Source organism: Myotis nattereri, assembly GCF_964212035.1.
Source record: "Myotis nattereri genome assembly, chromosome: 7".
Lineage (NCBI taxonomy): Eukaryota > Metazoa > Chordata > Mammalia > Chiroptera > Vespertilionidae > Myotis > Myotis nattereri.
The window spans coordinates 14,510,434-14,535,864 of record NC_138082.1 but is presented as its reverse complement, the minus strand read 5'-3'; positions in this window follow the sequence as shown (position 1 = coordinate 14,535,864).

Genomic DNA, 25,431 nt, shown 5'->3' with positions numbered 1-25,431 from the left:
ATGGGATTTTTTTAAATGAGGAAAATTTTTTATCCCTAAAAACAACTTGCTAATTTTGATCCTGAAAAATTCCTTGACTGATGAAGCCCCATTTTGTCTTGTACTGTTTGCAAACAAAAAAACAGAACAATAATCCACACTAATAAACAAATCTGAGAATGCATTTAAATTCCATTTATTTTCCTAATTAAAGACATTTCTGGAGAGTGATTTTCAAAGGAAAACAGTTATAGCATTTGTGTCTAAATATATCTTCATGTTTTTGTTCTACTTCAACCTGAGTGTTTTTGAAATTCTTGTGTAGAGTTGATCTTCCTTTGTTAGAAATACTGTTTTTCTAAATTCCTTTTTTATTTGTACAACCTTGAGCTTCCACATTTCTTGATGAGAGTATTTTTCACTCTGAATTTGAATGGAGTGATGTCTTGTCAGCATATCTGCTGCTGTGGGTGTGGGCTTTGTTTTATTCCAGCAAAGCATTTAACAGCTCATTCTCTCTCTCATCTCCCTGGCTGGAGAGAGAGATATGTCAGCAGTGACAAAGGGAGCTCTTCACAACTCTTTCCCTGAGTTTTCCTGGTGGTGTCACCTTCCAGGGAGTTCAAATGCATGCGATTTTAGGAAGAGAGAATCTCATTTGATAGTAAGCAGTGGCTATAATGAGAAGGGGACTGGTGAGTATTTTTTTAAATACCAAATTATCATATAATATAAATCTGCTAGATGGTGCCCCCTCCCCCACAGTTTTGATTATTAGCCACAGCGCTGATAACCTTCATCCTTATGATTCCAGAAAGACCCTTACGATATTTACTATATATGAACGTAGAGCATTTTTCATTTAACAAGACTTTCACCCCTTTACTATGAATTCTTCCTGTCCTGTGGATAACTGGACAGGGAGCAGCATCCTTGGTCTGTACCCCCTAGATGCCAGTAGCATCCTCCTCCTCCAGTGTGACAACCCAAAGTGTGTCCAGACATGGCCAGGTGTCCCCTGGGGAGCAATAGCACCTTCAGGTAAGCATCGCAGTGATCTTCCATCTGGGGGTATAGCGACAGTTCCCGACAAAGGGCGACAGTACTAGAGGTTGTTAGGGACAAGGACCCCCACATTGCTGATGTGGAAACACAGGCACAGGCGTTTACACACATCTCATCTGTAATTAACGGGGAATCGAAAGTCGGACTTCCTGCAGTGCTTGGATCAGTCCGCCTAATTGATTCTGATCAGGTGAGTACCAGGAAGGGGAGGCACACAGCATCGAATTAGGCTTCGCTCTGCCTCGGCCAGCAGTGTATCGCAGGGCATTTCCCAGGGGTTTTCTAACCTTCAGTTTTCTAACTGTAAACAGGAATTTTAGAAACGGTCGCAGTAAAAATCAGTGATCATTTGAGTCCATTAACATTGAAAATGTAGAAGTTGTATTTTTTTTTCTCCCAATCTCTGCCTTTTGGGTTATTATTTGTTATATTTTTTTTATTACACAGCTAACATATGTTCATTATGGGGTGGGGGGAGGAGGAGAAAAAAATAGGTATAAACCAAAAGGGGGAATCATTCCAAATCCCATTACCTGGTTATAACTATTAACATTTTGATGTATATTTTTAAAAGATATGATTACATAGCAACAGCTTCCTTTTTCAGAAAGTACACTTTGAATAATACTTTAATATTTACTTTAAATCTAATACTACATCATGGTAATGCTGTCTTAGTCTTTATAGGAAACATTTGTTCTGTAGACTCAGATGTCTTCTGATTTACGGTTATTGTTACAATATCCCAGTGAGGTAGAAGGAACAAGTATTACTATCTCTTATTTATAGAGTATTAAAAGGTAAAGAGGGTTTAAGTGGATTATTTAATGCCATAGAGTTTATCAGGGGAAAAGGTTTGAACAAGATTCCAGGTTTTCTGCTTCCTAATTCAATGTGCTTTCCATTAGTCTGTTTTAATTATTTTAAATATTATAAATTATTTTAAATATATATACTTCCTTTACCAAAACTTTAGGTGCTTTAACTCAAATAATCCCTCAGATCCTTATGGAAAGTTGTTAATGATGGAGACGATGGAGGAAAAGTATAAGCAAAACGAAAAGAGATAAATCAGAATTAGTGCTTTGCAAACTTTGCCCTCTTCATCCTTAAGCTGAAGTGCTATTTAAATGTGCTGAGGTCTGTGATTGCTAAAGAATTAATGTGTGCATCACAATTCTCTGCGCTAGAGCAGAAAGATTTATAACTTAAAGGCCTATGAAGCTCAGATAAGTATTGTAAATCAATGAAATGGGCTGGGTGTGTGTTAGGGAGTGGTGGGGACTGTGGTAAACCAGAGTGTGCATGCTCCATGTAAAGCAAGCATGTCAAACTCAGGGCCCGCGGGCTGCATGCCCCCCACAAAGAATATTTTTGCGGCCCAGCCAGTAAGAAATGTTTTAATAAAAATTTTGTAACATTTGTATTAAAATGTTCTATTATTTTATGTTAATGATGACTCATTTATTTCAGCCCTTTGTATTCAGCGTGTCTCTATCAAAATAAACCTATGTTTCTATGAAAATTGAAGCTTTTGGTTTTTTTGCGGCCCACATAAACTTAAACCTTGTTTATTTGGCCCATGTTAGCCTTTGGGTTTGACATGCTTGATGTAAAGGGACAGCTACTCCTCAACTCTTGTGAAAAAATGGGTCCAGTAGTACCAGGCTTATGATGTCACTGAAAAACCAAAAATTAGAATTGTATGTAAAACATTTTGATAAAAAAAAAGTGGAGGTCACACTAATCTATAAGCAAGTGAAATATGTCTTTCAAGGCTCAGTCTACTCTTGGCATATTTGATTTTTGACTTTCAGATTTAGAGTTCCAAAAAGAATAGCAATTGGATGGATGCGGGGTAGAGGGAATGGGGAGCAAAGGGGGGGGGGCATCTGTAATACTTTCAACAATAAAGATAAATTAAAAACAAACAAACAAAAAAGAATAGCAATTGATCTGGCAGGTGAAAAATTTCCTTATTCCTCTAGGGCAGCGGTTCTCAACCTGTGGGTCATGACCCCTTTGGGGGTTGAACGACCTTTTCACAGGGGTCACCTAAGACCATTGGAAAACACATATATAATTACATATTGTTTTTGTGATTAATCACTATGCTTTAATTATGTCAATTTGTAACAATGAAAATACATCCTGCATATCAGATATTTACATGACGATTCATAACAGTAGCAAAATTACAGTTATGAAGTAGCAACGAAAATAATGTTATGGTTGGGGGTCACCACAACAAGAGGAACTGTATTAAAGGGTCGAGGCATTAGGAAGGTTGAGAACCACTGCTCTAGAGGAACCTTGATGGCGCCTGATTCCTTCCACTTCACAAAATGCTCCCCGACTTTGTTTCCATAAAAGGCATGTCCCCTCCTTAGGTCGGCCATCCCCATCATAGCTCCCACGGAGGTGTGTCCTCGCATAGGACAAGGGCTCGTGGCATAGTCTGGGTGGCCGCAGGCGACCAGTTAGTGGTTCTCAGAGCTGTCACTCAGGTTAAGAAAATCTTTTCAGAGTGTCTGACCTTGGTATGGTAACTCTTATCTGACCATCTTCCTGGTGCAATTTCTCTAATTATAGATGATGTGTCCTTGCAGGAACCAGAAGGTGACTTTGTAGTCACAACCTTGAACAGTTGTTTGTACCTAAAGGTATACTTATGAACAGATCTGTTGTTTCCTTAAAATATAACGAACCCCCTTCTTTAGAATTGCAGGAGATAGTCATTTCTGTCAGATCGTGTTCAGATTGGAAACACTCAAACATTCCCAGTTCCAGAGCTTTCTAAGTTTCCTGTCACGAGGGAGACATTTCTTCCCCGAGGGGCTGAATTCTGAAAGTTCAGGAGCACCCTGATTTATTGTCCATTTATTTCCCCCGGTGCCCTATAAAACACACGGGAAAATGGCACAAGCCCAATCCCAGGTGAGAGATAAACATGGGAGAGGGTATTGTGCTATGCTCATAACATGTTACATGCACATATCATGATGCTAAATGGATGCAAAATTCTTCAAAGTACTTTGGAAGAAAAAGGAACATATAAGTGTTCTAATTTTAAACACAGAATTATGTTATTAAGAAGTTGGCCATGGGAGGGCAGCATTGCCTACATAAATCACAGAATGGCGCCGAAAGCCTTTGGAACCTCAGCTATTGTGAGGTTCTTCCACCATTTGGATTCAAACACAGGAGTAATCCTAGAAGCAGCATCGTTTATGCTTGAAATGTGCATTTCCCCCAATAAAACATCTTTACCTCTTGGCTTAGGAGGCTGTTATCACCTAACAATGTCACATATCTTTTTTTTTTTTTTTAAATATTTCTTTCTCTTTTCTTTTCCAGCGTGTCTCTTTCACATTCTACCCTTGGTTTCTGTAGTTTGATGATTTGTTTAAAAACAACCACAACACTCTGCTCTTTTCCTGGTCACGTGAGTTAACTCCAGGGAGTTAACCAGAAAACCCCTAGGCAGTTGGAGCGTGGCCTTAGCCGTGGCCAGGTGTTGGTTCCACCGCTTAGAGACTTGCTTTTCCCCATGGGCAAATGGAAGGTAAGAGCAGTTAACAATCTGGAGCAAGGCCTTCGTATTTCTCACTGATCCCGCGTCACGCACGCATGGTGCTGCCTGGCTTCTGTGGGCGCTGGGGCTGAGGTCCCTCCCCAAGCCCTTCCGTCTCCCACGGTCCAGGCATTGTCTTCAGAGGACGATAAACCCTGCGCCGGGCCAGCGAGGTCCTCCGAGGGCAGGGCAGCTTTGCATCCCCCCAGGTTGTGTGATTTGTTCAGTCCTAACACCTCTACAGATTCTTTCCTCTGAGCAATCCCTAGTCCTTAGCGCTGCAGTTCAATCTAATTTGTTCCTTTTGTCAGTTTTCATTTTGAGGTTGAAGCCTTTGAGAGACTAGGAAAGGGCATTTCTTATGGGAAATTTGGCTTCATTCATGTTAGGTTGCAGGTTGTGGGGAGAGGCGGGGCGGGGCGGGGGGGCGTCAGGACTGACAAGCTGGGGAGGCCATCTGGGGCCTGGTGGCAGAACAAAAAAGTCACCAGGGACAGACTTAGGGCAGTTACGCTGTCATGTCCTTTTTCCCCTCCCCCCCTTTACTTTCCTTTTCTTAATTTTAGTCTTAAACTTGGAGAAAAAAAGAATTTGTGATTTCTAAAATAAGATTTAAAAGATTATTTCCTCAAAGCAGGAGGCTAGGGACGAAGCTTCCGCAGGAGTTTGGGCCTCTCCTCTGACTTCTAGAACTGGGCTCAGTTACCAAAGGAGCCCCCCCGCCCTCCCAACCCCCCTCACACACACACACACACACACATACACACCTTCACCTGACCCTTTGCAGTTGCATATTCAGAGGCGGGTGTGCTTGTCGGAACTGCTCTCAGGGTGGCAGCAGACACTCAGAGTGGTGTTTCAATTTAGTGTTTCAATTCAGCTCATCTCATTGGGATACACAGCACATCGAAGGGCTGTGTGAGAACACTTTTCAGACCATAAATTGGGGCTGGAGGAGATGCTTAATTAAATCAGGCCAGAGTTACAGGAAGGAAGAGCAAGCCTCTCCTTCCCAGACTTGACCGGGTTCAAGCAACGAGGCAGCTAGAGGGCTTGGAAGCACTCATGCAAATAAGCCAGAACCCGGCAATTGGCAGGACTCATGCAAATAAACCAGAACCCGGCGCTTCTCTGCCAGCCGGGCAAGCGAGCAGTCAGATGTGGAGATGGACAAGGGTCCTGACCTTCCAACTCCATGCTGTGCGCAAGGAACACACGTGCGAAGATGGCCCGGGAGGCCGAATTGCTGTGTTTCAGATGATAGTGCAAAGGACAGACTCTCCTAAAAGCACCTATTGCTGCAGAATCCCGTTGTTTACCAGCGGGGACTTGGGCAGCCTGAATCTGGACTCCCTGTTTGAAAGGGTAAATCATTAACTGAAACCCACCAGCTCATGAATAGAGAAACCTGATTAGAATTTGGGACCCTAGACCTTGGAGCAGGGGTCCTCAAACTTTTTAAACAGGGGGCCAGTTCACTGTTCCTCAGACGGTTGGAGGGCTGGACTATAGTTTAAAAAAACAACAACTATGAACAAATTCCTATGCACACTGCCCATATCTTATTTTGAAGTAAAAAAACAAAACGGGAACAAATACAATATTTGTATTTGCATGTGGCCCGCGGGCCGTAGTTTGAGGACCCCTGCCTTGGAGTATGCAACAAAGAAAGCACATCTGCATAGCAGGGAGAATAGCAGGCGTTAGTGAGGCTGGGGTACCAAGCATGTCACAGCCCAGCGTGCCACACTCAGGAAGGCCCCTGCACCCCAGACGGTCCCTCACGACCACTGTTCACGTGACATCTCTCAATAGCCCTGTCTCTCCGCCTCCCCACAGTTAAAGGTAGGATCCCATGACTGAAAGAGAGCAGGACACAAACATGGCCCTAGTGGTAGGGCCCTGTCTGGAGCACACAGGCTCTGGCCATGCTTGGAGTGGAGGGGCGGGAAAGGTTTTCCTGCAGCCTCACAGCGTCCTGGTTGAGTCTGAAAATTTAACTGACAAGGGAAGATGAACAGGAGAAGAGCACTCATGTGTATACACTATCAGTTTTAGGTGACCTGAGAGCCTTCATAAGGAAATAAAGACCTGAAGGGATGGTTAAACCTGAGTGTGTGTATGCTGGTTTTGATGGACAGTGGAGGTTCATGGGAAAATGATAGGACAGAGGGGTCTGAGCTAAGGGTAGTAACTCCAGCGACACTTAGCAAGGCCAGTGGGTCCAGAGCCTTCTCCGTGTCCCTCCATCTTGGAGATGAGGCGGCTCCTTTCCTCTGGGCGCAGGGAGCGCACCTCTCACAGGAGGTTCTTAGGACCTGCGTCAGGGAAGAGGGTGGGGTGGGTGAGGGGGAAGGTCAGCGAGGACTTCCTGCACCTGCTGTCTCCCCAACTCCTTCAGCTGAAATTTTCCATATACCAAGGTTAGGATGTCCCAAGCCCCGCCAGTCATGATGTGAAACAAAGGACTCGGAGTCTGGGAATTGTTACCGACCTCCTCACATCGTAGTCATGTATCGATTACACTCGCTTTCCATTCACAATTTCCCATGACTCGTTATTTCCCAGGATACATCCGAATCAACCCCGTTAGCCCCTTCGGATCTGTTTGTTAGCTGGATCCGTTCTTGTTAGGACTGTAGGTGAGCAGTCAGGGTAGGAGGGAAGGAGAGCTTTGGGGGAGGCATTTATTCACACCTGCTGTGTCAGAGTCCTCCCCCTTTTTCTTATTCCTTCTTCTCTCAGACTTGCTCGCCCTTCACCCCTCTTCTTCATGTTCGTATACTCACAGGGTCAGCATTTATGATAGAGGTCCCGTTTGCCTCACTGTACGCTGTTGCCCCTGTCCCCCCATCCTCTCTAATGAACAGCCAAGAAATGAATGGATGAATGATTAGAAGTGGAGAAGTACGTACGAACAGCAAGGAAGAAAGTGTGGGTGGGGAAGGCTGGCAGAGCAGGGGACTGAGGTAGGAGCTAAGACCCAGTGCTGAGATGGCGAGATGTGTGACTTGAGCCGTCACTTGCTTCTCTGGGACTCAGCTCAGAAATTGGGGGGGGCAGGCTGGATGTGCTCTAAGGCTGGCTTTGGGGTTCATACACTAAGAGGCAGCAGTGTGCAGTGTGAAAACCCTGCAGCACACTTTTAAAGTTAATTTATTAAAAAGGAAACTTCCTCTGATCTGTATATTTAACCTCATTACCAATGCAGTTATATTTGAATAACTTATTAAAGCCAATTTTTAAAAAGCACCAAAAAAGGCGGAATTATGAAGCAGGTGATGACACCAGGCTTATTCTGAGGAGTAATTGTTTATTCCCTGTATCCTTGGGGTTGCCACTCAATCTGGACTAGAGAAACCAGTAAATATTTTCACTGTGACAAGAAAATCAAAGCATTCTGTGAATTGCATACTGTTGCCACGACAAGTTTTATCTCTTTTTTTATTATTAGCCATAACCTTTTGCGCCTGATCTCATATAAGAGCCCATGCAGTCCCCAGCAGGGTGGGAGGCATCGGGAGCTCTAGCGCCATGTGCTGGGCTGACTGCTAGTAAGTCTCTTGACCATGGTCAAGGCCCTTCTGAGACGATGCAGAGAGCTGATGTATGGCATGAGCCAAGAACATGTGTTTTTACTGTGGTGTTACCATATAAATCTTAGGCCAGCAATCTAGAGGGTTTCAAAACCTCTTTAGACCCATGCACATTTCCCAACCAGCTCTTACCATTTGCATTGCCTATCTCAATCTATCCACTAGCAGGTTTATTCTCTTCTCTCCAGTGCATTAAGTAAAGGAAACACACACACACACACACTCACCCACCCATCTGCCTATCCTTGGGAAAACCTAATAAAACTAATAGCAAAGAGAGGCAGGGTTTATTCAATTTGGTATGGACCTGGGAAACATTAACGTTCCTGTCTTAAGACTCCCATCCCTTGGAGGGGTCCTATACACCCTATTCAGCAAAGGCACAAGTCAAGCTGGCGAAGTTCACTTAGTCGTGACTCCTTCCACCTGGCGCTGAGAGAGTTAACCTTAAAAAGATTCGAAATGCAATCCCGGCTCATGTTACCCATTAGCTGGGTATATTGACCAAACTTATAGTCAGATAATGCAAACAATAACAAAGTTATTGATTGAGGAGATGTCAGGCAAATAGGTACTTATCATGATGCTGCTGATAAGCTTGGGGTCTCTCTCAAGTGGCAGCGACAGAGGCCTATTGATTCTGCACTTGGTCATCTGTGGCCTCCAGCCGACCTGCAATCTGCAGGCTGATGCCACGGCGGGTGCTGGACTTGCCTTGCATAACAGGGGGATGCTGCAGTCACCGAGAAGAACGCTGTGGGCAAAGGAAGGGCTGGTTCCACATTAAAAAGAGGAGGCTGTGAGCGAAGCGTACGGAGCCACCGGATTACGGACGCTGTGGGGCTGTCTCCTCCTCAGGGCCCACTTCTTTCCCTGTGGCCGGAGGACACGCATCAGAGCAGGTCCCTAAGCAGCTGGCGTTAGCGCTGAGCTCTGAGCTGACCAGTGGGGGTGCGGAAGACAGATGAGACCCACAGGCCTTCCCCACTGAAAACCAAATGTATCACCTCCATGGCACATCTGCTCCCCAAGCTGGGCCTTCCAGTTGGCAGGGAAATCTGGCCAGACGTATTATTATTGCTTCTCCCAGCGTGTGATCAGCCTGAGGCATTCATGGTTGATTGTCTAACTGTTAGATGTGAACCAGCAAAACGCCATCTCTCTTGGCACTTTTAGTATTAGCCGATTACATGGCCATAGAAGGGATGCAAAAATAATACTCATTATATTTTGGACGGCCTTGCAGGAAAAGAAGGCTTGATGTCTGTCAGACTGAGTTGGTAATTGTTTTGACACTTGACTTGTGTGAGCGAGAGGGGGAAGCTGACATGGGGGCGTGGTGCAGAGGATGAGAGGTGCAGGGGGTTATTTCTTTTCCTGCTTACCCACAGATAATTCTGTAGGTGATTTGCTGGCCTCATTTGTGAGGGAACAAATGACTTTATGTTCATCATTATCAGTTCTTCTTTATGGAGAGTGACACTAAAGGGTCTGGGATATTTACATAAAGGGTATGCTCTAGGAAGAAAGAATTTCATTCATTCATTCATTCATTCATTCATTCATTCATTCCTTCATCAGATACCCACTGAGGGTCTATGCCAGTGGTTCTCAATCTTGGCTGCACATTAGAATCACTTGGGAATCTTTATAAAATCCTGATTTCTGGGCCTCATCCTCCGGAAATTCTGTTTCTTTGTTATGGGGTGAGGCCCTGAAATCAGGATTTTAAAAAGATTCCCAGGTGACTCTAATGTGCAGCCCAGGTTGAGAACCATTGGTCTATGCCGTGCCAGGCTGGGTGCACAGGGCTGGGTGAGGAGTTGGGCCGGGCAGCCAGTTCCCACCCCCAGGTTGGTCTACATCAGATGAAGGGTAGGGTGGGGTGGAGGCAGGCAGTACACAAACACGCTATTTACCAGTTACCCTATTTTTGGAGATTTGGGCTGTTTCCAGCTTTCCTGCTCCTATAGACAAGCTGGGGGCCTGGGGCTATTCTGGGGGGAAACCGCCATTGGTTTGAAAGGCACCACTTTCTGAGTCTCCATGTCCGGCAGGACAGGTGTTGTTTTGGAGACTTCTCTCTTGGAGTTATTGTTCAAAGCTTATTTTTACTATCCTCAGTCCTGTGAGGGAGAATCTAATTTGACTTTTCGAAACAGTCAAGCATCATCTGGCCTTACATCTGGTGACCATGATGAGGATGAATCATCACCATCTTTTGTTGTTGTTAAAAATGTGTGACTATAAAGTTATGGGACTGGTTTGGGGGGAGGGGGAGAGGCTCCTAAAAGCACTATAAAGGCAACGCTGAGGAGGGCTTCTAAGGCAGCGGTTCTCAACCTGTGGGTTGCTACCCCTTTGGGGGTCGAACGACCCTTTCACAGGGGTTGCCTAAGACCATGGGAAAACACATATATAATTACATATTGTTTTTGTGATTAATCACGATGCTTTAATTATGTTCAATTTGTAACAATGAAATTGGGGGTCACCACAACATGAGGAGCTGTATTAAAGGGTCGTGGCATTAGGAAGGTTGAGAACCACTGTAAGGTGTTTGAACAATGGCAGTATCTGTTACGGGGAAGCCGGACAGAGGAGAGCACGTGGGCTGTGACATCAGAGAGTTCTCCGTGTCGCCTCCATTCCTGTGCTTCCTCCCCATGTAACGTGAAGCCAGGCGCTTGGCCCCTCTAAGCCTCAAGTTGGGCATTTACAAAATGAAGTTAATTTCATCTACGACACAGTTATTATGAGGATTAAATTACATAAAATAACTAAGAGTAAAGCATCTGGTTCCGTGCCTGACATATGGCAGTTGTTATCAATAATACATGAAGCACTTCCCACAAGGAATAAATGGGAGGGAACTACTTTTTTTTCTTCTTCTTCTTAAAACTATAACTTCCCACCTGTTTATTAAAGATACCAAATTCAGCTTGGGGGAGTTGGATACTGTACTGCTGTTACCTGTGTGCCGCCCCAGATCTGCTCTCCACGCTTCTCCAACCTGCTCTGTCCTCTCTGGATTGCACTGGGCAGACTCTGGTTTCCTGGCTTCTGGCTGGTCAAGGTGATCGGAAGGTTGGAGAAGCCAATGGTTGGCGTGTCTGTTCTCTCTGCTTGCTTTTCGAGAGGATGTAGCCCTCTCTGGAGGCCATAGCTCTCAGGTACCAGCTCCTCTCCAGCAACTTCCGCTCCCGTGCTGCCCCCTTCACCTAGGGCTGGTGACAGCTCTGCTGTGGCTAGCCACAGGGTGCTTCACCATGCTTGTTGGTTTCTTTGAATCTTACCCACACCCACAAATAAACTCTTCTTTAAGTCTCTTCCATCACCCTAGCTAGATCCCTTACTATCCAGTGATCTTTATAGTCTTTTAGTGTTGATCTCTTGCCCTAAGGCTGAGATAAAAATGATTTGACTGTGTTGCTTGCATCTGGAAAGAAAAGGATCTTCTAAATTTTGAGCTATGCAAAAAGCAGAATTTAACAGGTTTGCTTTCTAGCAAACCGTGGGACTTCATTCTCTCCTTCCTCCCTCTGCAACGTTACCTGTCTTCATGTGAAGAGCCTGCGTTGTCACAGGAGCACTCAGAATAAGTAATGCTACTCAGTGAGTCACAAATGGAATCCATGTCAGCCGGTGTCGTGAAATGGATCTGTAACTGGCTTTTTGTCCCTCAATTTGAGATGATCTAATTCAATTTCCATGATTTATGGCTTGAGAGAAGACACTTTCTGTCTCCCGCCCGAATGTTCATTCTGTTTCTCTCTTACCCCCCAATTTCCTGGGGTCTGAAGGAAATTCATTTCTAAAGACAAACTTGAGCCTATTGCCATGTAATTAGCGTTATAATCACATTGTTTTTATTATTGTCGCTAATACAGGGGATAAGAAGCATCACCAAAACCAATCTGTACCTTTAGTATTAAGATGAGATTTCTTTCTTTCTTTTTTTTTTAAACACCAGGTTGAACTTTAATAGGAGACTACTGTTTCCTTGTTGTCATGAATGGCAAAGATGGTTTTTTTTTTCAATTACAGTTAACATACAAAATTATATTAGTTTCAGACGTACAACATAGTGATTAGACATTTATGTAACTTACAGAGTGACCACCCTGATAAATCTAGTACCCACCTGATGCCATACATAGTAAGATGAAGTTTCTTTTGTAGGAAAACCAAATGGTTTTTTTAGATGTTGGCTGTGAAAATCATGAGGACAGCGTGAAAGTAATGGGCTGGTCTGACTGCCAACATGAACTAACTGCTAATTTAAAGATGGGTGTGATGCTCAAATAGCTACGGTGGTGGACACTGCCCAGCCTAGATCCTCTGTGAGGCTGGCACACCATCCCCGCTCCTGTCGGGACACGTGCGGGAGGCAACCAATCGATGTGTCTCTCTCACATCGATGTTCCTCTTTCTTTGTCTTTCCCCCTCCCTTCCTTCCACTCTCTTGAAAAACGAATGGAAAAAAATATCCTCAAGTGAGGATTAACAAACAAACAAACAAAGTAATAAATTTTATCCTTGAACTTTTGTTGTACTTGTAGGTCTGTGGTATTTTTATTTTAAATCTTTATTGTTGAAAGTATTACGTATGTCCCCTTTTCCCCTGTTGACCTTTTTAGCCTGCCCTGGTCTGTGGTATTTTTAATGACTTGGGAAGATGGTCTTGGACTATCTGGGAAGCTCCTGCTATTCCTTTGAGGGGAATGTCCTCTCCCTTCCTCTTTGCCAAATCCAGTCCCTCATGGCACAGAAACCACACTCCTAGAACATTCTCTGAGGGACCCTGCCCCACCTCTAACCACCCCAGTCACTCCTGCGCCTCTCTGACATCCACTTGTTCTGATTCCGCGGAGCTATACTCAATCAACTTGTGTATGTGGTATAACATACATAAAGGGCATGCATCTTAAGTGTGCAGTTTGATGAATTTTTGCATATGTATCTTCCCAGGAAACCAACACCTGGATCTAGAACATTTCCAGTACCCCATGGTCCTTCTTAGTTCATCATCATCCACCCACCAGTAAGAAGCAACCGGGGTTCTGACTTTTAATAACAGAATAGTCATCCCCATTCTTGAGCTTCATATAAACAGAATCAAACAGTATGGATGTGTATTTGGCCTCTTCCGCTCATTGTCAGTGAGCTCATCCACATTGTTCTTTTGTTGACAGCATTTCTTGTTATGCTTTTATGTCTTATTCTGTATGTTTGCGTCCTTCCTTCCCTTTTACCTTACACACCTCTTAAAGTGCAGGCTGCCTTTTATACATTGCACATATATAGGATACTGTGGGCATTTAAAACTATGACATGGGTGAATGCTAACTATATGCAAGTTCATATTGCTACTTAGTGAAAGCAATCTTTATCTTCTCTCCTTGGTTGCATTGCATGTGTAGTCAAAATAGTTGTGTCTGGGCTGAAGCATGTTTTACTGAGATGATAACAACAGTAGTAAATATTTATGGAACCTTTATCCAAGGGATTCAGTGCAACTTGCAGTTTCTAGTTCCTTTTTTTTTTTTTTCATATTCTCATAGAGCTTGACGGGAAAGCCATCGGTGTCCTTTTGCTGATGGGTGAGCGAAGATGCTCTGAGGTTAAGCCACTGACCCCAAGTCCTAGAGGACATTAGTGGCCCCGCTGAAGGTATAATCCAGTTTTAGCTCACTGGCTCTCTTGGATTCAACTCCAGGCTTCTCTCTTCCATGGGGAGTGTTTTAGGACTGTTCCCATGGAAGGCGATGCATTAGTACAGGCACAGATATTAGGAGAGAGTTAAAGTTTGGGAGTTGTATTATTATATGAGATCTTGTTATGCTGTTTCATTCTGTGTGTTCAAGGGTTGATGGCCTATCTTTCAATTTATTTTGTCCTCTACCTTTTGTGGTACTTTGAATAGATGTTACTTTTAAACAAATCAGATGTAGGGAGTTGTCAACTTACAGACATGATAAGGGAAGGGTTAATCAATGTCTTTCCACGGTAATAATGCAAGATGTTCTCATTTTCTGGGGAGGTCAATGCATTAGGGCCCACAATTCAGGAGAGGCCTCAGTGTTGGTCACCTTCTTACCATATCTTTTTGTTTTTCTTTTTTTGGCCGTAAGCTCTCTTTTGTTGTTTCATGTGGGACTACATTTTCTATGTATAATAGAAATGAATGGGAATCAGTATTTATTTGATAGAACAAGAAGTGGTGTCCAGCTTGGCCAGATACTTGAAGTCTTTTAAGACATACACGTACTTTCTATTAGATTCACAAGTACATTCAATTGGAACTATTTCATGTAGATAACATTCAGGAGGCACTTTTCAAAAAAATTTCTTTTCAATTGCAGTTGACATACATTATCATATTAGTTTCAGGTGTACACCCAAGTGATTAGACATTACATAACTTATAAAACAATCATCCCGATAAACCTCATACACATCTGGCTTGATACATAGCTATTACAATATTATTGGCTGTACTCCCTATCTGCATAATTTTAAGACAAGGGGGGCAAGAGAAGTGTATTGACAAATTTTGAGAGAATTTGTAAACAAACTATCTTCTCTTTTCTTGTCCTAAGTTTGGGTTTTGTTTTTCAATCATGTTGCTTGATCTTTGGTTTGTTGTGTGGGAAAGAAAAACATTTTTTTTCTTCTAGGCTTTCGGCTGGGGCCCCTGTAACAAAAGATGGATGAACAAGAGGAAAGCATACACATTTGTTTAATATTTTAATACAAGTTGTATGTGCCACAGGAGCCTTCATGAGTAAAGGAAGACACAGTTAAACCTGAGTGTTTATACTAGGTTTAATGAAAAGTGGAAAGTTGTGCGCAGATGTGCTAGGACAAAGGGCTAAGGGCAGTGAACTGAGAGAAACTTAAGGCCTATTCATTCAGATTCCTCTTAGCACCCTTCTGTCTTCGGAGATAAGGATGCTCCTTTCCTCTGGGTATAGGGAGGGCACCTCTCAGTTTGAAACAAGACAACCAATGGGTCCAGGCTGCCTGTCACTATTTGAGCCAATTAAGCAGAGACAGGTTGAATTATATATGAACATTTATTCCAATAATGCCAGCAGTATGGGAGAGCAGTAAGTCATTCATGAAAGTCTGCTCAATCCCCTCTCCCCTCCATAACCAGCTGCTTATACTGGGTAGAAGGACAAAAATTACCTGGGGAAGTGGGCCAAAGGAAAAGAATGGGTATAATGGTTACAGGTTACAGCAAAAGGGTTGCTACTCACTTTCTTGCAGTGATCTGGAACCAAATCCACAGTATCTCTAAGGGATGCCTGTATTCAATATAACAAGGTGGCATATTTTGGGGTAGTGTGTTCTGATCCCTGTCATTTGTTATCATGAAAGCTCCTGATATCATCAGCATTTCATTGCTTCTTTACTGAATGGGAGTTTCTCCCAGTTTTAAGCTTCTTTCCATTTTTCTTAACCCAAATTCATGACTAGGATAATTGTAATTTTCTTAATTTCTGGGGTGGTTTAACAAGAAGTTTTAAGAACAACGATATACATATATATATATATATATATATATTATATATATATATATATATATATATATATATATATATATATATTTATTAATGGCAATTGGTTCCCCAATTTTGAGATCTGTGTAAGTGTTGTTGACCTCAAACAAAAAGTCAGCCATGTGTTCTTTCAGCAAAAAAACCCCAACACATTTATTTGTGAAAAATGAAAGGATTGCAAACTGCTAGGTACAGTCAATGTGAGACAGTGCAAGTCCCTCTGAAAATAAAGGAAAGGAAGTTCTTTTCTAAAGGGGAATGGGAAGTTGGGGAGCAGAGGGCTATTATAACCATAGAGTTCTTCCTGTAGGGCTGTCTAGAGATGAAAATAGTGCACAAGAGCTCCTCCTACAGGTCCCTGTGATTCCTGTCTTGGTTAAAGTCTGTCATTAAATTTGAAAGGGTTTTTGATTCCTCAAGCTCAAATCATGAACTAATAAATAAATAACCATTCTTGAAAAATCACACAATAGTAAATATTAATAATGTGCTGGTGATAGCACATATTAAAACTGAGGTAATTATGTTCTTTCTGTTTACAAAAAAGCTCAATATGCCATGTAGTTGCTCAGTCCAGGAAGGAAAGGACTTTACAATCTACTTTGTTCATGAGATGCTGTAACAATAAACAAAACTGCTATTCTGGAAGCATCTGTTAAACCAACTACCTGGCTAATTTTCAAGTTCTAGAATGGTTGGATCTGTAATTGGTGAAGAATTTGATAACCAAGAGAAAACAGAATCTAGAGGAGAGGGCAAATGATGAACAGAGAGTGTGTGAACAGGATCTTGAGGGTGTCTACGTTTTCTTGCAACCTGGAAATTAGACACTTTTACATGCAATTCCGCCCCCCCCCCCCCCCACACACACATAACAGTTCCCAAATAAACAGTTAAAGTGGTTTTAGGTGATTAAAGCAATATAGAAGATTAGTTTTGTTATGGATAATCACCTTTGCTTCTCCTTTATTGATGAAAAGAGCTTTTCTCAGCGGGTTGTGTTATCTATTTTAGATGTTGCCTGATCTTGTTTTTTAAATGTAAATCAGCTTTTTAATCTTTTTTTATGTAAATTTGATAGCCGGTACCAGCAATTATTCTGCTTTGTTGCAGCTCCCTCTTTAGAACTGTCTCTGTTTTATATTTAATTGTCCTAATTGTCCAAATTTGAATAAACCTGGAGAACAGCAATGGAGATCATTACTTGTTTTTAAATTTACAAAAAGGTTTAAGTACTCCTTCCTGAACTTCCCTTTAATTCTTTACACTGTTAATTATGATCTGGGAGATTGGAAAACCTTGTTATTGTCCCCAGAGCTGCTCCTCCAAATTATAGGTTTGTTTATTCTTGTTTTACTACTTTATATCAGACTTCTCCTTCTTATGAACATGATAAAAAGCTCATCAGAGACAATTTGCATTCACTTTTTAATCAGTGCAGGATTTTAACAAGTGAGTAGCTACATTATGTACTCTTAGAGGTTGAAGCCAGTAACTATAGTCCAGGAAAGGGAATTCATCCATTTAATCTATCCATCTATCATCCATCCATTATCCATCTATCCAGTCATCCTCCCACTTATCCATCTATCTACCCATCTAGCTGTCTATCTAGCCATCAATTTTTGGAAAGCTTGAACTGGATGACACAGCAATTCAATGAAATTATGTTCTTATTTAATAATTTTTAGAAAATGAGTATATTAGATTCTAAGTCAAATTTGACTGAATTTTAAAGTTGATTTAGTGCATAATTTAATTGGAGAAAACAAATAAAAGAAGAAAACCAATGGGACTATTATCTCTGTTTATTGAGGTTCTTAGCAGTGTGGGTTTTTATGTTTTGATTCAGATAAAGGCTGTTAGACCCCTAGAGCAAGGACGATGGGCCAGGTACAGAAACTCACCAGGGCAGAAAGCCCCAATGCCTAGCAAGGGGCAACCCTGGGAAAACAAGAACCCCCTTCCATCCCTCCCCTCCCCCCCCCACACACACACCGTAACCTATCCTCCCCTAGCATATTACTGGTCATGCACTTCATAACCCCTGACCTTTTCCTCCCTAAAGATAAGATCTAGGCCTCAGTTGTATTTCAGCTCCAGGCCCAGAAAGGCAGCAAAGCCAGACCGTGGCTGCCTCAGGACCAGCTGCATTGACTAATGACCCCCTGCCCTGGCACTGACCCATCCGTGGAGACCATGACCCTGAAAGAGCACGCCTGGAAAGCTGATGAATATTCTATTAAGAATGAGCCCTCCCCTAAGCTTTCTACTTGCAAGAGAGAGATGAATATGGTCAGGACATAGGACCCAGGGCGTGCTCTCTTTCCGAGCAGCACGCACACTGCACCATTTCCCCACCCGCACATATCCCCCAACCTCTCAGGGACCCCACGAGACTGGCCACCAGGGGAGCAGTGGGCAGTGGCAGCTTGTCCTGGGCTCACCTTGTCCTAGCTCACCTCCTGAACCTGTCTCTGAGACCCCCTTTTCTCTGTGTAGCCCTTCCCGTTGGACATCCCCATCTCCCATCCCCTTTTTCTTTCTTTCTTTTTTTAAAAAAATATATTTTATTGATTTTTTACAGAGAGGAAGGGAGAGAGATGGGGAGCTAGAAACATTGACGAGAGAGAAACATCGATCAGCTGCCTTCCACACACCTCCTACTGGGGATGTGCCGGCAACCCAGGCACATGCCCCTGACCGGAATCGAACCTGGGACCCCTCAGTCCACAGACCGACGCTCTATCCACTGAGCCAAACTGGTTTCGGCCCATCCCCTTTTTCTTAAATAAATTCAAATTTTCCTTATCCGCTGTCTGAAATGGCTATTTAGGCTGCCTGTGCACCACAGAGGTTAACCTTTCAAAGGCCTTGGTCAAGAGACAGAGTCCTTGATTTAGCAGTTGAGCCTGAGGCGTACCTATGTCTGACACACCTATGTTCTGTTCAGCGACTCTAGCCAGGGCCCTTCTTTTGTGTCACCTTGTTAAAGAGAAGCCATCTTCTCTTTTCACTCAGCAGCTAGAGACACTTGGAATGAACAAGGAAGTATGTTAGTTTCCAGTCAATCTGACATGCTGGTTGGGTGGGCTCTGATATCAGTGAGAGAAATCCTTCATATAATATAGGCAATCACATATAGATATATAGATAGCTAACTTGACTGGTGTCTGTGGTAAGATCTCTTCAGGATTGCCTAATGCAGCAGTTCTCAACCTGTGGGTCGCGACCCCTTTGGGGGTCGAACGACCCTTTCACAGGGGTCGCCTAAGACCATCAGAAAACACATATATAATTACATATTGTTTTTGTGATTAATCACTACGCTTTCATTATGTTCAATTTGTAACAATGAAAATACATCCTGCATATCAGATATTTACATTACGATTCATAACAGTAGCAAAATTACAGTTATGAAGTAGCAACGAAAATAATGTTATGGTTGGGGTCACGACAACATGAGGAACTATATTAAAGGGTCGCGGCATTAGGAAGGTTGAGAACCACTGGCCTAATGAGATAGAGCCTCTCATGACTTGGGCAAGTCATTGAAACCCCCTAAGGTTAATTCCCCCACCCACCCACTCCCGCCCCCGAATGGGGCCAGGGTAGGTCTAAATCTCAGGGGTGCAATATAAGGAGGACAGACAAGCGTCAGTGTTTAAAGAAGCGTCATTTTCATACACAAGGTCAGATCATCTCCTAGCATCTCTGAGTTTCAGAAAATGAATTCTAATCATGCTTTGTGTTCACAGACAGGAAATGTCTATTCAGGAGGAATGAATAATAGATAACTACTTTCTTTGCTTTATACCTAGTTATAATTCCACAAGTAACGTAATACTAAATGAGTTCTCTTCCTCCCCGTGATGTTTCATATTTGAGTTACATACTGTAACCTCAAAACTCAACAGCATGAAAAATCAAACAGCTGGGGAAAATGTATCTGTAATTTTCCCACCAATTTACCACCCCCTGCCCTGTGGCTCCAGATTATCTGCCCAGTTGTTAGGCAAATGGTGTCTTCTAAGTCCCTCTACTCTCATAAAGATGATGGACCCAGCCAATCTTAGCTCCAGTTTTCAGATCCAGTTTCTATTTGCTGGTTTTTAAAACCAACGTTCACTCTCACAGTGGTACGTGAAATACCTCATTTACTGAATCACACCCCAAATAAATTGAACCAAATTGTTTTTGAAATTGCATAGAGCACAGTTTTTAGTGTTACATAGCTCATGAATAGTAATTTATGTTTAGTAATAAATAGCAGTAAAAACTTAGCCTGGTTTATAAAAATTGTAGAGTGCGTCGGTATATATATGGTTTATATGAATAGCAAGAAAAAAGGGAATTGGGATCAAAGGATGACATTGCTTTGAGTGGGAAGAAATCATAGACATAATTTTGTTAACTGTTCATTAAAGAATTGAGGGGACAACAGTTCTGAGATGAAATGACTTGTTCAAGGTCACACAGCTGGTTAGCTCCAAGCTGGCCCTAAACCTCCCAGCTTTTGGCATCTAGTCCAGCACACTTTCCATCACAACAGGCAGCCTCTTCATGTGCTAGTTTGGGGTCAGAAATATAATTAACACGGGGCAGGAAGCCTAGATTAAGAAAAACTTGGAGGAGAATCTAATGAAAATCAAGCTTTGATGAAAGGCCGGGGCAGTGACCTGTTCTAGGATGTGTTTGTGGGTCCAGCTGCGGTTGAGTTTTGGTGAGTGACTCTTCTTTCCTCATTGACCTCCTGCTTCTCTTCCTAATCTGCTGATTTAAGAATCTACACAGAGTGCACACATTTTAGTGGAGTGATAAAAGCAGTACGGTAATAAATAGCCATAGACAAAAAAAGTACAGAAAATGGAAGAAAGAAAAAAAAGAAGAAAATAATAGCGTAATAAAAGTAGCACACTTCCAAGACTTCTGATAGGAGGCGAGGAAGCAGTGGCTGGGGAAAACCCATAGCAGAAGTTTCCCCGTGATAAGTAAGAAAAAGCAGTGTTTGGCGTTGAAGGGGAGCTGGCTAGGGGGTCCCTAAATGTGCCACTTTGGCATGTGGATTATTTTGCACTGAAGGCCATCAAGTGCCAACAGACTCCTTGAACTGCCTAAAAGAATTTAGAGAGGGGGACTGGCCCAGAAAGAGAGCTATTACCACAGGTAGCCTTGTCTGAAACACTTACCTGCATGGCAGGGGTAGCATCTCATTACCAAACATCTGCTCTTCTTGTTCTGTGAACTGCCCGCCTCCCCTTTTGAAGCTCCTTAGCTCAGGATGGCATCTAAGCCTCAATTGCCCGATGTCTTTGAGTCTCATATTTTGGGGGCTCCTATACAAAAGAAATTAAATTTGTTTTTCTTCTGTTAATCTATTTTATGTCGGTATAATTATTAGACCTGAAGGTGAGAAGGGGGAAATTCTGGAGTCCCTACAGTGTCAAATGATAATGTCAAAAACATGGTTGCTTGAAAACCAAGATAGTATAGTATAGGGGCAGGATTTAGGTCTCTGGATGACTTAAGTGCTCCTACACATAATCCTTTTTTGGGTTACTGACTCATACTACCAATTCCAGTTGGCATCGTAATGCCATCATTTAAATTTATATTTAATTTATCTTAATAGGTATTTATAACTTACATTCAAATATTAATTTATACTTATATTTATTATGTATTTTAATTTCTATTGACTTAATTATTTGTATTCTCTATCCCGAGAAGTCCCTTCCTGATATCAAATTCCCTGGGAGATTAATTTTAATCAGAACGCTGATTGGTGAGCAGAGAGTAAAAATTGCCTTGGAGGATGTTTTATGTTGAACGTCTGGGAAAGCCTGATGAAATATTTCTACTTCAGAACCAAATACGCTGCTTGGCGACCAAATCAAAGAATCCCCAAATTCAGCAGTAGCCTTCTACCACCAAAAGTATGAGTTATTTTGGAGTGGAGAAAGTGACGAGGAACAGAATTGATAAGCTATATGTGATAGGCAGAATGGCCCCCTAAATGTCCCAGCCCCGATCCTTGGAGGCTGTGAGTGTGTTTCCTTACATGGCAAAAGGGACTTTGCAGATGCGATTAAGGTTATAGATGCGGATTATCCAGGTGGGGCCCAATCTAATCACATGAACCTTAGAAATCGTAAATTGTATTTATTTTCCTACATTTCAACATTGAAAATGTATTCTTATATGATTAGGAAAAAATGTTGCGAATTTAGATGAAAAAAAAGGGGGGGGGGATAGAAAATAATTCCCAAAACTATAGGACCTGAAAGTGGAGCAGGATGGTTACAGGTAGGCAGAGGAGGAGATGACAGAAACTTTACTTCTCAAGACTATTTAGGTCGCAAGTGACAGCAACTAGCTTGGGTCATGTGCCCATCCCTGGGCCAATTATAATTTCCAGGAGGGTGGTGCCCTGACTCAGAGTGGAAGAGCCACCAAATCCATGTGGAGCGTGGGAGAGGCTAATACCCAGAGGAGAGGAGAGGCTGCTAACAGAAGGAGGAGTAAAGAAATGCTGACTAGTCAAAACGGGCTTTCTTACCGTGTCTCCAAGCCTAACAGGAAAAAGGGATGGTGGAGGGGCATGGGGGAGATAAAGTACAGTCGGAGAAAGAGTCAAGATCACCATGAGCTCAGTTTTAAACACATGCAAGCCGTGGTGTGAGAAGTTGTGTCCAGGTTAGATTCTGGATACTTACCTTTCGCTGAGTGGCTTATTTCAAGTAAGCCAGTCCGAGAAAGATAAGTATCACATAATCTCACTCATAGTGGGATCTAATGAATAACAACAAAAATAAATAAATGGATGAACAAAATAGATCCAGAGAACAGAAGCATGGAACAGACTGTTGAATCACAGATGGAAGGTGCGGGAGGGTGGGTGGGAAGAGATCAACCAAAGAACTTGTATGCATATATGCATAACCCATGGACACAGTCAGTAAGGTGGTGAAGGCCTGGGATAGGGGGTGGGAGCAGGCTAGAAGAGGTCAATGGGGGGAAAAAAGGGACATATGTAATACTTTTAACAATGAAGATTTAATTAAAGTAATTTTTATAAAGTAAAGGCAATTAGAAATGGGTTAACAGAGAGGTAAAGAGAGTTGCAAGTCATCTGCATTGACATGGTAACTTAAACCATTTTATTAGACTATGCCAGCGGTTCTCAACCTGTGGGTTGTGACCCCTTTGGGGGTCAAACGATCCTTTCACCTAAGACCATTGGAAAACACATATATAATTACATATTGTTTTTGTGATTAATCACTATGCTTTAATTATGTTCAATTTGTAACAATGAAAATACATCCCGCATATCAGATATTTACATTACGATTCATAACAGTAGCAAAATTACAGTTATGAAGTAGCAATGAAAATAATTTTATGGTTGCGGGTCACCACCACATGAGGAACTGTATTAAAGGGTCGCGGCATTAGGAAGGTTGAGAACCACTGCTCTATGTTAAGGGACAAAAACCCACGTCAACTTATTTTGAACCAAGCAACTGAATAGTCCACGGGAAAGCCAGAGGCTCAGCTGGATTTAGCTGCTCAAACAATGGTGTCAGGTATCTGGCTGTCTTGCTCCACCTTCTCAGTTCTGCTCTGTCTGTGCCGACTTTATTCCCAGATATGCCCTTCCCACATAGTGGCTGGAGGAACACAAAAGACCCCCGCATCCAGCCAAGTGAGGCCAGCAGAAAGAGATCAGCACCGCTGCAGCTGTCCCACAAAAAGTCCTGGTGCTCTTTGGACTGTGTCTTGATCACATCTTGAACCAAGTGAGAAAAAAATACATGGGTGGGCCAGACCTGGATCATATGCCCCACCCTGGAGCCAAGAATGAGGGCCAGCAAAAATGTGTCAACAGAGGGTGAGTGATGAGCATAAGAAGCGGGCCCAGAGAGAAGTCCTTCGCTCTTTCCTCTTTCTTTTGCCTTCCCTTCGGTTCCCACCCAGTATGTTGGTTGAGGTGGCCTGTACCTTCTGCTGGGCACCCCATGACGGCTCACTTACACACCCAAATTACATTTGTACCTCCACCTCCTTGTCATTATAAGGCAGGGAATGGTGCAGTGTCCTGGTTTGACACCTGCATAGTTCTCCCCTGGTGAAAATCCTAATGCAGTTGATTTTCCTCCATTTGTATGCAAAACATATTATGCTCCTTTGATCAAAATTATGCAAAGAGCCAGATGTTTACATTTCATTACATCTTACAGATAACAGTTGGTATTTGAATGACCTACCTGGAGCTTCACTGTCCTTGTCCTTTGAATTCTGGGGTGGGGTGTGTGCTCACATGCACAGCTGTGTGTGTTTTCTCGGATTATTCTCTTAGACTTAGATAGTTTCCTCTGCTCCAACCTGACGCTTCAAACCTTTATAAGCTAATCAGAACTCACCCCTTTCTAACATGGAGTTTGCTCCCTCTCAGTACTTATGTACTTACGAATTTAAGTTTTCTAATAAAATAGCATTAATGATAACAAACCCTCACTTAATGTTTACTGCAAGCCTGCTTGGCACGGAACTAAGTCCTTTGCATTCATTAGCTCGTCTTTACATAGAGGTCTGTATTTTCTCTCCAGTTTTGGATATGCTTATTCAGTACGGTCTGAGTCTCCTGTAGACTTCACACTCTCTGACTCTGTGGGACATATCATCCTCAGTCAGCTGTACTCTCCCGGCACCATGCACGTGGTGTAGTGCCAGGGCTCTGTGCCTGTTGCCAATTGACTGACAAAATATTAATAAAAGCTGAAAGTATAAAATATTACACTTCTTTCATCAACTGATTTTTTTGCAGCTAGCTGCATCCTAGGAAGATTTTGCTGGCCTGAGGACTTTTAAAACTGATCTGCACCATAACTAGAAGTAATTGTTCTTGTGATTGAAACTAACAACTATATAATGCCTGCTAGGCATAATGCCAAGACATGATTTGATTTCAGGTTAAATTTGCAGCTAAGTTGATTTTGCAAAATGTGCCCGCATGTGCTCAGGCAGTATGGATGCTCTCCCTCCCTCAATTCACCCTAAAAATGCACTTGTCTACAGAGTTGGATATCCGTCACTTGTTGGAATCCGATCCTGTGCATTTAAGGCTGAGGCTTCCAAGACTAATAGAAAAAATTGTTGTTGATCAGTGTCTGCCAAATATAATATGCCATACTCAGATGCCTTTAGGACATCTATAAAAACAGCCAGAGATGGGGCCATGGTATTTGTCAAGTCAAGGGAGACTCATGCCTCCTAACAGTGAGTTGTTTTATGCTATTAAGAAATGAGCAGATCTGTCAGGAGAATGTTCAACATAAGCTAATGTCAAACTTGCTGAAATAACTTACTCACGGCAGGGTTCCCATCTGTGAAGTCACTGGGGACATGGCTGCCTCCTTGTGATTCTTTAGATTTATCAGTTAAATTAGACACCCAAGGGCAAAAGCAACTGACCGGGGCATTATGGGACACTCCTGGAGGATCCAGAATCCCAGGAGTATGTCCCATTCACAATTGTGTTCATGCTGATACTAGGGGTCATGTCATTTTTATAAGGAAGCAACGGATAAAAAGAAAGCCGGCAGGTCAGTCCACTTGAGACTGTCAGTGGCAATATGCCTAT